This window comes from Achroia grisella, unplaced genomic scaffold (assembly GCF_030625045.1).
Source record: "Achroia grisella isolate CSIRO2021 unplaced genomic scaffold, CSIRO_AGI_Agris_v1 utg782, whole genome shotgun sequence".
Classification (NCBI taxonomy): domain Eukaryota; kingdom Metazoa; phylum Arthropoda; class Insecta; order Lepidoptera; family Pyralidae; genus Achroia; species Achroia grisella.
Genome location: NW_026713022.1, coordinates 1,392,443 through 1,404,642, shown reverse-complemented (window position 1 = coordinate 1,404,642; position 12,200 = coordinate 1,392,443). Strand labels below are relative to the sequence as shown.

The 12,200-nt window shown below is 32.0% G+C and overlaps 1 long non-coding RNA gene across 1 annotated transcript; it reads right to left on the bottom strand.

The window, feature by feature from the left end:
• Nucleotides 1–1,863: 1,863 nt before the first annotated feature.
• Nucleotides 1,864–6,064, bottom strand: LOC131851366 (uncharacterized). The gene is made up of 3 exons (XR_009357874.1): nt 5,920–6,064; nt 5,145–5,225; nt 1,864–1,951 (listed from the first exon to the last, which is right to left on the bottom strand). It is a non-coding gene; the product is annotated as an uncharacterized LOC131851366 (long non-coding RNA).
• Nucleotides 6,065–12,200: the final 6,136 nt, after the last annotated feature.

Below are 12,200 nucleotides of genomic sequence, written 5' to 3'. Positions count from 1 at the left end.
CCTTCTTAAACAGAAGAAGCTTTTTATCTTTAATTACACAGTAGTCGTATTTGTGGATCTAACTTATGTACTACTACAGACAGGTATCTTGTTCATTACGACCTAGTTTGCCTTACTAATTATGAATCGTCACATTTACTGTGTATCTTTCGCTCTCTTCATTGACTATATATGAAGTACCTACTGCGTGATTACCAAATCAGTAGACATTAAAAATGGAACAGGTTCTATGTGTGTACACAACATGTATATATGTATGTATGTTATGATAAAACGATTAATAGGAAGAAACTAATGGGAAGAAATTTTGATTGTTTATCTAACTGAAATGTCATCAACACTAAATTGACATTTACTCTTGTCATGTTTTTTAAAGTTGAGAGAATGTTAAGTTAGTTTTTACACAATTAATAAGTAGATTTTTTTCTTATACTGGAATCATCCATCCGCCTGCGCTAACGATTTGCACTGGCGGGACACCCGTGGAGATGATAAGATGAGCATGAGGTCAGGTCAGTTAGTCTGTTAGTTCGAGGTGAATTTATCACAATGGTTTCCAGGGGGAACCACGTGGAGGTCAACCTGACATTATACATTGATAGCAATGGGGTTATTACTCTACATTACTATAAATTCCCGTCTCTTCAATTAAACAAGTCTAAAACTTTGAATGTAGATTTATTTTTTCATCAAATACATAGTGAAATACACAGTATCCTAAGGCGTCAAACCATCGAGTCGCAAGACATATGTATTTTTATTTCACACTACTTGCTTGGAGTAATGTTAAATACTTATCGAACTTTGAAATTTGTTTTTGTATCATAAAAATACGACCAATTAAATTGTTTTCAATCAATTCAAAGAAACGGAAAAGAACTTTCTTAATTGGAATGTAATTTTTGAGGCTACATTTCGGAAATACTGCACTGGTTTTGGTATTTTATTCACACACTCTACACAATGGTTTTAGCTTGAAATTTAATATATATTAATTACTATATGTTGTTCTTGCCAATTGTGAAATGTGAGGTTCGCAATATCTACCACAGGGCGGCCTCTAACTTTGGCTCTGACCTTGTGTTTCTTTTTTGTATAGCATTGTTATATTTCGTATTGCTAGTTATATCCAATTTAAAATTTAATTTAACTCATGATGTCCATCTGCTCACAAATTTCGATAAATTTGTAAGGTATCTGTTATTGACTTTACTAATTATGTAATACTATGTATTGTGCATAAATTGTATAAGCTGTTAGGTTATTGACAGGTTAAATAAATATAAAACTAAATAGATTTGATAATTCTTTTTGCAGTTAATAGTGTTATTTATTAGCGTTGTTATATTGCTTTACTGTCAGTAGTCCACTTTTATTGGGACTAAACACGAGTATTTTGTTGTCAACTTGAATGTCAGGTGTACTGATATTTATGAGATCTTGAGAGGAGGAAAAAAAAATCTTTCTTAATTTCCTTTTTCGGAAACTGCTCAAGGATTCCACCCTCCAATATAAATACACCCAAAGCGTTTACGTTAAAGACGAGTCCTGTCAAATGCCTTTTATAAGGAACCAAATGGCTTTAGGGGGTAGAGGGTAGGCAAGTGAAGGTAAAATACTGGTTTCACTTTTCTTAAAAATGGACCAGATAAGATCTCGATTCCTTAGGAATATATAATTACGGTGTCCCGTTTATGTTACGAGATTTGCTTATTAAAAAAATCGAGATTTAAAGATACTGAAGAAATAAAACTAAGAATATTCAAAGACAAATTGTTTAAAAAAACATCGTTTTTTTTATTTATTCATACAATACTTGATTATAATCAGTGTAGTGTGTCAATTGTAAAAAAAAACCTATGAAAAGATGCTGTAGAACTGCTTAGCTGGAATATTCAATCGATTTTCAGGTTGCTTTATTTACTTCAGTTAGAAGTCCTGGATTCCTTCGCTGAAACGTGTACTGCATTTCAACAAGAGTAAGAAGAAATCAATACAATGTTACCACGATGAAAGTTATATACGTGGTCCAACAGCTGGCTCCGACTTCTATTGTAGCGTTGTTTGTTGATTTTCTTTTAACCTTCTCTCGTTACGTATAGAATTTTTTAATATAATGTGTCAACCTGTTACTGAGGATTTAATGAGGAAAAATATGGAGATAAAAGAAAATGCGACTAATACGACTGCAATATATAATAGAATGTTACAAATTGAATATATTAAAAGAATATGGTTATAAAATTAAAAAATAATATGAATATTTATCAAGGAGTTTGCTGCAATGTGATTTAATATTTTTATTCGTGTAAGGTAAAACTCCAGCGTAAATATTTAATTGCCTTTCTAAGGGTGATTGTCGCGAAATTCTTTCTCAGTAGCTACTATGTTTAAGGACTTTTTGAACTTTGGTGTAAAAATTTCATGTTTTCAGACTAAAAAGTTTTCGTTGTGTAATCATCACATAAAGTGTATAACGCACTCGTAATTTTACGATTATGAATGTTGAATTAATAATAATATTTATAATTTTGTAACAACATTTTAACAACAGTTTATATGAGTGTTATTTTGTATTATTATAAATATTTATACTGGCATCGTATAAATACATTTTTAGTATTTTTCTTTGAGTTTTCTCAACTCTGCAAGTTTGTATTATCATATAAAGTAAACTTGTTGATTATAATTTCAGTACGTCGAACATAATCTACTGGTTGTTCCCGCGACTTCGTGCAGATGTAGATTTGTAGAGCATGATATATTACTAAAACGTCTAATTAAACTATGAAAAAAATTTCTATATGACACCAACTTGTATTTTATTAATAAACTAGCTGTTCTCGCGACTTCATCCGCGTGGAATTTAACTTTATTTTTCTAATATATTTCTTTTTTCTAAAATAAAAGTAGCCTAAATTACTCTTTATTACATCAGCTACCTGCCAATAAAAATCTCGTCAAAATCGGTCCAAACATTTCAGAGATTAGCCGGAGCATACAGACAGACAGTCAAAAATAGTAAAAAATGTTATTTTGGTGCATGTACCGTATTTATATTTATAGACATGTAGTAAAAAACGGTTATTTTAATATTACAAACAGACACTACAATTTTATTTATATGTATAGAAATTAATTTCTTCAAACCTTAGGTACCTACCTAAGGTTGTACCTGCTTTTCTCAGTTTTCGTTAATGTACTTATCGTATTTTATAACATATTTGGGATAATCTCTAAATCCTCTAGCCATTTTTATGTGACACCTAAACACACAAACAAACAAATAGTTTTCGTCTAAAAACGAAAAAAGATACTGTTCTTACATTTTCTCTATGCTCTCGTCAGAAATGGTGTTATTAAGTATTTAAGGTTTTGCCACAAGCGGACTCTAATTAATAAAATTCAAAAGTTTCTAAGTAATTTTGAAGTTTACTCACTGAAGTGACTCAGGGAAAAAGCCCGTGTAACTTCAATACGACCTTGTTTACCTACAAAATGTATATTTTCATATTATATAAAGTCGGTCTCTAAATAAGCCAGCCAACCCAATTTTACACCTAGTTAATTATCTGGGACGAGGGAAAAGTCTCATATTTTCTCTCCACAAGTCTTAAATTCTGGAATGGTTGGTTTTTTATACAAGTACATTATAGAAATTAATGGGTAAAATAATAATAAAAACCCCGGCCAATTTACATAGCGCCATCTAGTCCCAAGTTAAACGGAGCTTGTGTTATAAGTATTAGACAACTAACAGAAATACAACAATACATATTTTTTGGAAATATATATGTAATATGCATTAGATACACCCAGCCCAATGCAAACCTAAAGATCATGACTTCATCATTTTAAAAACCGTAAAGGATCAAGACTTGGAATCAAAATGTATATTTATGTAAATTTGGCTGGCTCTTGTAATAGAAAATAGATAAGAAATAAACTTTAGATAAACGAAAATTGCAAAAACAATATAAGATTAGAGTCTTTTCTGTTGGAAATTAAAAAAGAAAGGATAAAACAATCAAGAAAACAAGTAGACTGTGCATCGAATATTTCTCAAATGAACATATGAGAAAATTAATGCATTGGATTAAAATTGTGAAAAGAATGCTCAGCATATTCCTGTTGAAGGTGTCGTTCAATCACAGAAAACTCTCTCAGTCATAACGTAGGTAGTATGATTTGGTGAACTAACGAGTTTACCAAATCCTAACGTGATTTGCACGGGCAGATACAGCGTTATGCTGGGATTAGAAAAAATACGGAAAAAAATATTACACCTACAAACCCAATCTCTTTGAACATTCCGTTTTTAGGTTTCAGTTTCAAAAAGATACAAAAATTCCCTTATGATGTCACTCGTCCACACGTCCGTTTGTCTACCGCAAATACGACGATATGTCTTGGTAATTATAATAGTAATTTTGTAGAGCTATCGATTAGAAATAATTTTTTTAATGTTTAATACGTAGTTTTCTGTAGTTATACATAACGAAAACTATATCGAAGAACTAAAAAAAATTTCTTTACAAATACTGGCTGTTTTATGGAATGGGCATTTACCTTGCTAATGGTATGCGCTGGCGGGGCAGAAGTGAATCATAAAGGGATGACAGTGCAATCAGGTCACTTGGCACATCGTGGCTCACTCGTTTAGAATGAACCTCTATGTTTTCCACAGCATCTTGCATCAAAAGTATACAAAAGATTGACAACAAATACAATCATTATGAGGTAAACGAGTTGGCTGTCGTTTTGTTTAATGCATCTCAAGCAGCAAGAAAGACTATATGTAAGTGACATGAGAAAAGTAATAACATAAATTAGTAATGACACGATCCATATCATTCACCTGTTTGTTATTTTCAGTAGCTTGATCTTAAGATCACGCGGAGTGTTCTGAGGAATTGTTCGGATTACTACCAGCTGTTGAGTTTCACCACCGTACCACCCGCCAGAAACTAAAATACCATCCTGATCATCTGGATGAATGTCTTCCACAGTGCGGTTTTCTAGAAACTTTTTCCTCGCACAACCACATTGTGGAATCACCTTCTAGCAATGGTATTTCCGAACCGATACCATATTGAAACCTTCAAGAAAAGAGCTTATTCCTTTTTAAAAGGCCGACAACGTACCTGCAATTCCCCTGGTGTTGCGGGTGCTCATGGGCGGCGGTAATCACTTACCATCAGGTGAGCCGCATGCTCGTTTGTCCCCTGTGTTAAAAAAAAAAGTCAGACTTTCAATATAGTGTAATATGAATTAAAATATTGTAATGGATGGGAAATGGGAAAACTTGATTTAATTCTTATCCACATCTTACATTGTAGTATATATTCACGTATACTACATGAACGGCCCAGACGAAGGCCATAAATTATTTATGTTTTCTATTACATAAATTGCGACCCATGTTATATGGGAAATAAGAAAAATGATAAACACATTTTCAGATGTCAAAAATAGTGTTCATGGAATGTAACTAAAATATGTTATCCTTAAAAATGTTTGCCTTATAGAAAAAAAAAGGTTAGATTGATTAAGTTTTCTTAAAAATTATCAATACATTGTGTAAATATTGAATCATTCATTCATTTTGTATTGTATGTATTTGTATAATTACATACCTAAGTACTAGCAAAGCGCTGCTTATAAAAGCTCTATACTTGGCAAAAGTCACTATCTTAGTCGGGTATTTTATTAAGTAGCACTCAATTTTCAAGACAACCACAATTTTCATTAAAACTTGGAAAATTAATGCATGAAAACTTCAGAAGTGTTGTGTGAAATTGGGATACTGACGAAGCGTGCAATCGTAGCATTTTGTCTTTATAATAGAGCTGAAATAATGGTTAGAAAGTGGCAAGACACACGACAGGACTATGTATATTATGAATTGTTTCCACATACCTTATAGTAACCGATCGGTTGCCATTTTTAGCTTGCCGAGCACCCCTTTGATGTACTAATTAACCTTAGCAAAATTTTCACGGCTCACGATTACGCAATTAATTTGCTATTTTTGTTTTTGTTCGCCAAAGAGGAGGGCTGATATCGCCCGGGAATGTTGCCATGGTTACGGGGGGCGCTGTCGGCGCGCGCCGCATCCAACGGCAGAAGTGACCTCGCCGCGCTGCGGTCGCTACGTTGCTTTCAGCCGTCCTCAACTGTTTTTCACGACTTACGTCATGAAGATATACAACCTTTGACAGTCCTGTGTTATTAGATACAACGAAGCTAGTGTTGTTAGTCTAGTGCTGGTGTTGTGTGTGTGTGAGTGGATGCATTAGGTGTCGTGTGATGTCGCGCGGTAGTGGGACACATCTGTGATCGCGACTAGGGTGCACGGGAGGGGCGACTTTCACGCTTGATCATGCCTTTCGAACCGAGAACAGGTAAGTTTTTCAGCAACGCCAGTATTGTTGAACTTTTCAGCTTCTATAAGCCTCTTAAAGTATGACGTATCTTTGCAAGATTCCACACTTTTTAAAAGTTAAAATTGTTGTCACGAAAACCGGCGTAATAATATCTCAATGAAGCTTCAAGTAATTATAGGAACGATCTAGAAAGTTTTGTTTTGAACGAAGATTTTTAGAAATAGATTATTAATAAAATAAGCGACTGAAGCTTCCGTAGACTAAAAATGTTTATTAACTCTGTAAAAGCTGTTTTAATGTAAATAGCTATGGATATGTTTACTTTTTGTATTGAATGCCCTTGATTTTTCGATGTGAATGTTAGGGTCGTAAGAATAATACGATGACGAAGTAGGTACCTATTGTAGTAGATGTATGCATATATGGCGGTCGGAAAATTATCTTACGTAATACAAAAGACTTGGGCAAAGGATTTCACGCTTTCCTTAGCACAGCAAACTAACAACCATTTGCGTATTTTTTATATATATTCGAGGAGTTCCTGTCTGTGGACGTTCAAGAAAAGATTCAGTGTAGATATAGTTACTTAAATTGAATCTTTTGGAAGTATATATCGATTAGCACTTTTGTTTACCTATTTCTATTCTAAAAAAAGGACGAATTTTGTCTACTAAAATGTATGGAACATTTTTCTTGATTCCTCCGTGTGATTCAGTTGTAGGTACATAAGGGTAAGACAATTATATAGATAGGTATAAATTGGGTATTGATATACCTACTTAGAGTAAGTCGCTATAATTACGAGTATAATATCACTGTTGTCCATTGCTTATGATGGAATATTGTAGCTAAATATGATCAATAGTTGCGTCTCTTTATAAATAAGATAAAGGCTACAAAGCTGGCTTAACAATAAGCTGCATTAACTAAAAAATAATAGATTTTGGAAATTTATATCGCTGATTGTTCTAAATTTGAGTTTTATGTGATTACTGTTTATTATCCATTCTGTAATATAAATAATTTTGAAATATAGTCGTGTTCTTGTATACCGATCTCCACAAGATGTGTTCTTGATTAGAGACCGTGATTCAGGAACAGCAGTGAAGGTATACCTTCAATGCTTTTGTGTATTAATGATGGAAAATTTGAAGTCTGCGGTAATACTATCAGTGCTTACATTACTCGGGGACGGTGAATGAAAATGATTTCTGATGTATTGGTTCATCGTTTATCTGGAATGAACTACAAATGGTTTTTAAGACTATTCTATTTGTAATCATGATAAAGCCAACTTAGCGGTGGACAGTAATAATGATTAACCAAACAAATATTAAAAATTAAATTTGAAATAACTTTTTAGTTTTTCGTTTTTCTTCGCTACATCCCAATTTTGCGTAATAATTTTCTTTTGTTATTTGTTTATAATGAGAGTTATATAACCACATACTCGTAAAGTGGGCACGGAGCCAAATGCCATTTTTTATATAAGGTTCTCAGAGCAATAAAAATGTCGAGAGAGAACACTGTATAATGAATGTGAAGCACCAAGATAAAAAGAAATAAAAACACACGTTGACGTTTTCATGTCCACAAACGTGCATATTTTACAAGAGCTATTTAATGTTAAAAAAATATATTTTTAAAGGCCGAAAAGTTGAGGACGATAATAATCATCCTTATTAATTTGAAATAAAGGTTCTAAAAGTCATATGCGTGGTTACAGCAGCTTTCTCTGTAAGTTGTGTTTAGGTTGAAACGTAAGGCACTTAAATTACAGAGTAAGAAACAAGATCTCCTAGCCTCTGGAATTGCAACGCACGAGTGGTATCACCGCTGTTACATGATATCGTGATATCCGCTAACACTTATCATGAAATGGGTAGTAATATTGTTTGCCATCCCCATAACATAAAAAAACAAATTCTATTGTTTTTATATATATTTCATTACCTCTCCAATAATAATGCATTATTATAATTATAATAGTATTATTAGTTCTAGTTACCTTACAATACTTATATAACATTATTATGAGGGGTAAGTCTTCTAAGGTTAGAAATATAAAACAAAACGAAAATAATGATTTTTTTTTACACATTAGATTAACATATTGTAGACGGAACATTTTCCTAATTCATATTCTAATAGTTTAATTTTTATGGTTTTTAGTGTTCCCTCTCGATTTTATTGCTAGTCTGGGTGAGGCTAGGCCGTACTACGGTGAAGCTTTGGCGATATTTATCCGCATGATTTGTATCACAAGAAATCAATACAAGTAAACGCACTAGCGGGTTTTTTTTACCGCAAATCACCATTTATAGTATTATATATACAGACACGAACTAAGACTGAACCAAGTCTATCATAATGTATACGGTTTTGGTGAGTACTGTGTATCTTTCGTTGGACAATCGAGTGACGACAGTTGAACAAACGGCCGACACCTACTGACATTGACATCGCTGTGTTTCAGACAAACCGTGGCCACGTGCAGTACGATCTTATTGACACGTCGAGAAAGGGAAATACCTACTTTATTTACCATAGAATTATTCAGATTAACTAACTACTAACTGTATTAAAGAACTCAGTATTTTATACAAACACATTAATTACGCAGGTACTTTAATGCAGTTCTGCAGTTCAGGATAAACTTACGACTTTTCATAAAGTAACTTACCCTATGCTAAGAAACGAACTTGTATTTAATTATCCTGCTGGATTTTATGTACGAGGATTATATAATAGTATAAGAAAATTGTACATTAATACGTAGGTAGGATATCTAATAACAAAGTTATACGAAAGTTGGATACAGTCATTGATGTTTCTTATACAGCATTCATGCCTACCAGGAAAAATGTTATTTTGTATGGAAGTTTTCATTTAGCAACAGATTTTTATAGATTTTATGATAAATGTATTAATGTATTAGCTGTTTCCCGTGACTTTCACTGCTTTTTTTAGAGATAAAATATATCTTATATCCTTTCTCGTTTACAGGTAACAAACACAGACACACTTCTAATATTAGAATACATGCATGGAATTCTATTGTATAATAGAAATAGAATCTGAAATTTTTTGATGGGTCTTTATCTTATTAGAACACATTTATGTACAACTAGCTGACTCGCGCAACTTTGTCTCCATCGTACTTTCATGACATTTATCACTATATTTCGCCCTATTTACGTGATATCTTTTAAAATTATAACCCCTGTGTTAATCTATGTGTGATGAATAGGCTATAGTACTATAAAGTTTCATCAAAATCCGTTCAGTTGGTTTTGCGTGAAGCAGTAACAAACCAAAAGAGTATTATTATGATATTAATGATAATACTTTTGCAAAAATCTAAATATAGTAAAATATGTATAGTATCACACTGTTGTTATCGCACTCTTGTGAAGCTCCCGTAGGTTATTTCTCATACACGTAGGTGATAAGGATGGCTCTATCCAGAAATAATTTATATGGCATTTATTTTGCTATATGCTGGGTCCGTTACAATAGAATTATAGACGATGTTTGTTTGTAAAAGAATATACATACATGTATTATTTTCTTTTGGTGTTGGTTAATTTACAATTATTCTCGTCTACTCACTGAAGCTACTAGTAAACAAAGCAACGGTCATTAATTTGTTATGTAATTTTCTAGTATTTAAGATAAAAAATAAATACATATTTATTTCGATAGAATATACCTAGCTCAGTAAGAGAGGATGATACAATCAGGTTAGCGAAATGATGCATAAAAATGTGATGTTCCGTGTGCCCATAACGAAGTTAGGTACCCTTATTTCTCTTGAATGTGTTGCGGTTTAGTCTTCATTTGTAAGAAAGGTATGGTAAAAAAAGGAAAGCTATTAAGTGGGAATTCTTTTTTTTTTGAGATACAAAATATTCTTTATGCCAAATATTTATTTATTTTATAATAACTAAAGAAGGTACAGCGCATGTACCACACCGTAGGGATATATACTAATATTAAAAAGATAATTGCAAGTTGAACTAACTTGAAACTAACTTTCCTGACACATTTTCAGTTATTAATTATATACATTCTTAGTATAATATTCACAATATTAATTTTATAATTATATGTATCTAGTATTTTCTATAATGTCAAATTTATTTTTAAAATTATTTTAATATCATTCTACATTTTACGTTTTTTTCAATTGGATTTTAGTACATATGTATATAAAGAAAGTTTGATTTATTTATTTATCAAATTACTGATATTTTTTACATATTTGCGAGGGCGCTACTCCTCAACCTACCTATGGAACCGTAGCTGACGTTTGTTTTATAATTATCTATGTTAACACTCTTAGAATATTTCGAGAGGGAATTGGTTACTTGAATTTGTTTGAATTATTTGTTTGCTCACTGGCCAGATAGACAAACATTTTCGAGCGACAGGCGATCTGCGGAAATTTATTTTCTATTTAGAGTAACAACGCGACTGTGTCTCTTAATTAGAAATCTGACGACTTCACAAGGGCACATTTGTTTTTTTTATGTAATTTAACGGGATATTGTTGGGTTATTACAGGCGTCAGTAATAAATTTTGTTGTCTTTAGTTATTGGAATGGCTGACAACGTAGTTTGCACAAACTGTTGTGTATATACCGGAGCATAGAGGTTTGCCTATAAAAACAATAACGTTGGAAATAATTCACTGTTAGTAGTTTTTTTTTAATTTACTTGGAGTTATAAATCGTTTTACCATGTCTAAATAATTGCAAAAGAATAATACGAATATTTATGGACAGCTTTAATTATATTAAATGTATATAATTAGAAAAGTAACTTATAACATTATTCTTGGGAATTCTTTCTCTACATATATTCTTTATAAATATGTCATTTTATTAAAAAAAGTTGTTACCCCGACATCGTCTGCTTTTTTGAAATAAGTCTCACACAATCTCTAGTCTATCACCATCCACGAGATATAATCTATCTTTGCCTTAAATTTCATCAAGATGCGTTCAGCCGTTTAGAGAAAAGATAACAGACAGATCGTACATTCTCCTATTTGTATGGATGTGGATAATAAAAAAATATACAACACCTTTTCGAAATAGTATTTCCGAACCGATATGATATTGAAACCTTCAAGAAAAGACCTTATTCCTTATTAAAAGACCGGCGTTGCTTTGCAATTCTTCTGGTTTTGCAAGCTGATTTGTAAATGCTGTGAAAAAAATACAGAATGTATAATTTCAGTAACAATTATTGTTATTCATAACAATCTTAGATTACTACACAAAAGGTTTGTGTCTTTTTTTCAAATTGAACATGTAGGATAACACGACGTAGTATAAAAGTTCGTGATGTGAAAAACAGTGTTTAATTGAAAAAGAGGTAAAACCATCATATAAAATACATTCAATGTTGAATACAAAAAAATGTTAGTGCAGAGAATGTTATATAAAAAATAACGATTTATAAAAAAGAAAGAAGTGTAATATAGAGATCGAACATATAGGAGATATAAAATACATTCAGTGTAGAATACATACTACTACAAATTAATGCTTCACCGTTTGTTTTGCTATACATTAGTCCCTGATGACAATAGTCGTTTGCACAAAGTTTAATTAGTGAATCCTGGGAGTATAGCTTGTTTGCAACTTGTTTGGATGTCTGTACTGGTAATTTGGTAAAATTGAAACTAGCGTTTTCGGTGGGTATTTAGTTTATGTATTTATATTTATATAATTCCTCTGTATAGCTATTCCAATATATATTAATGTATTCATCCAAAACAAAATAAGTCGTCTAGGATAACATATA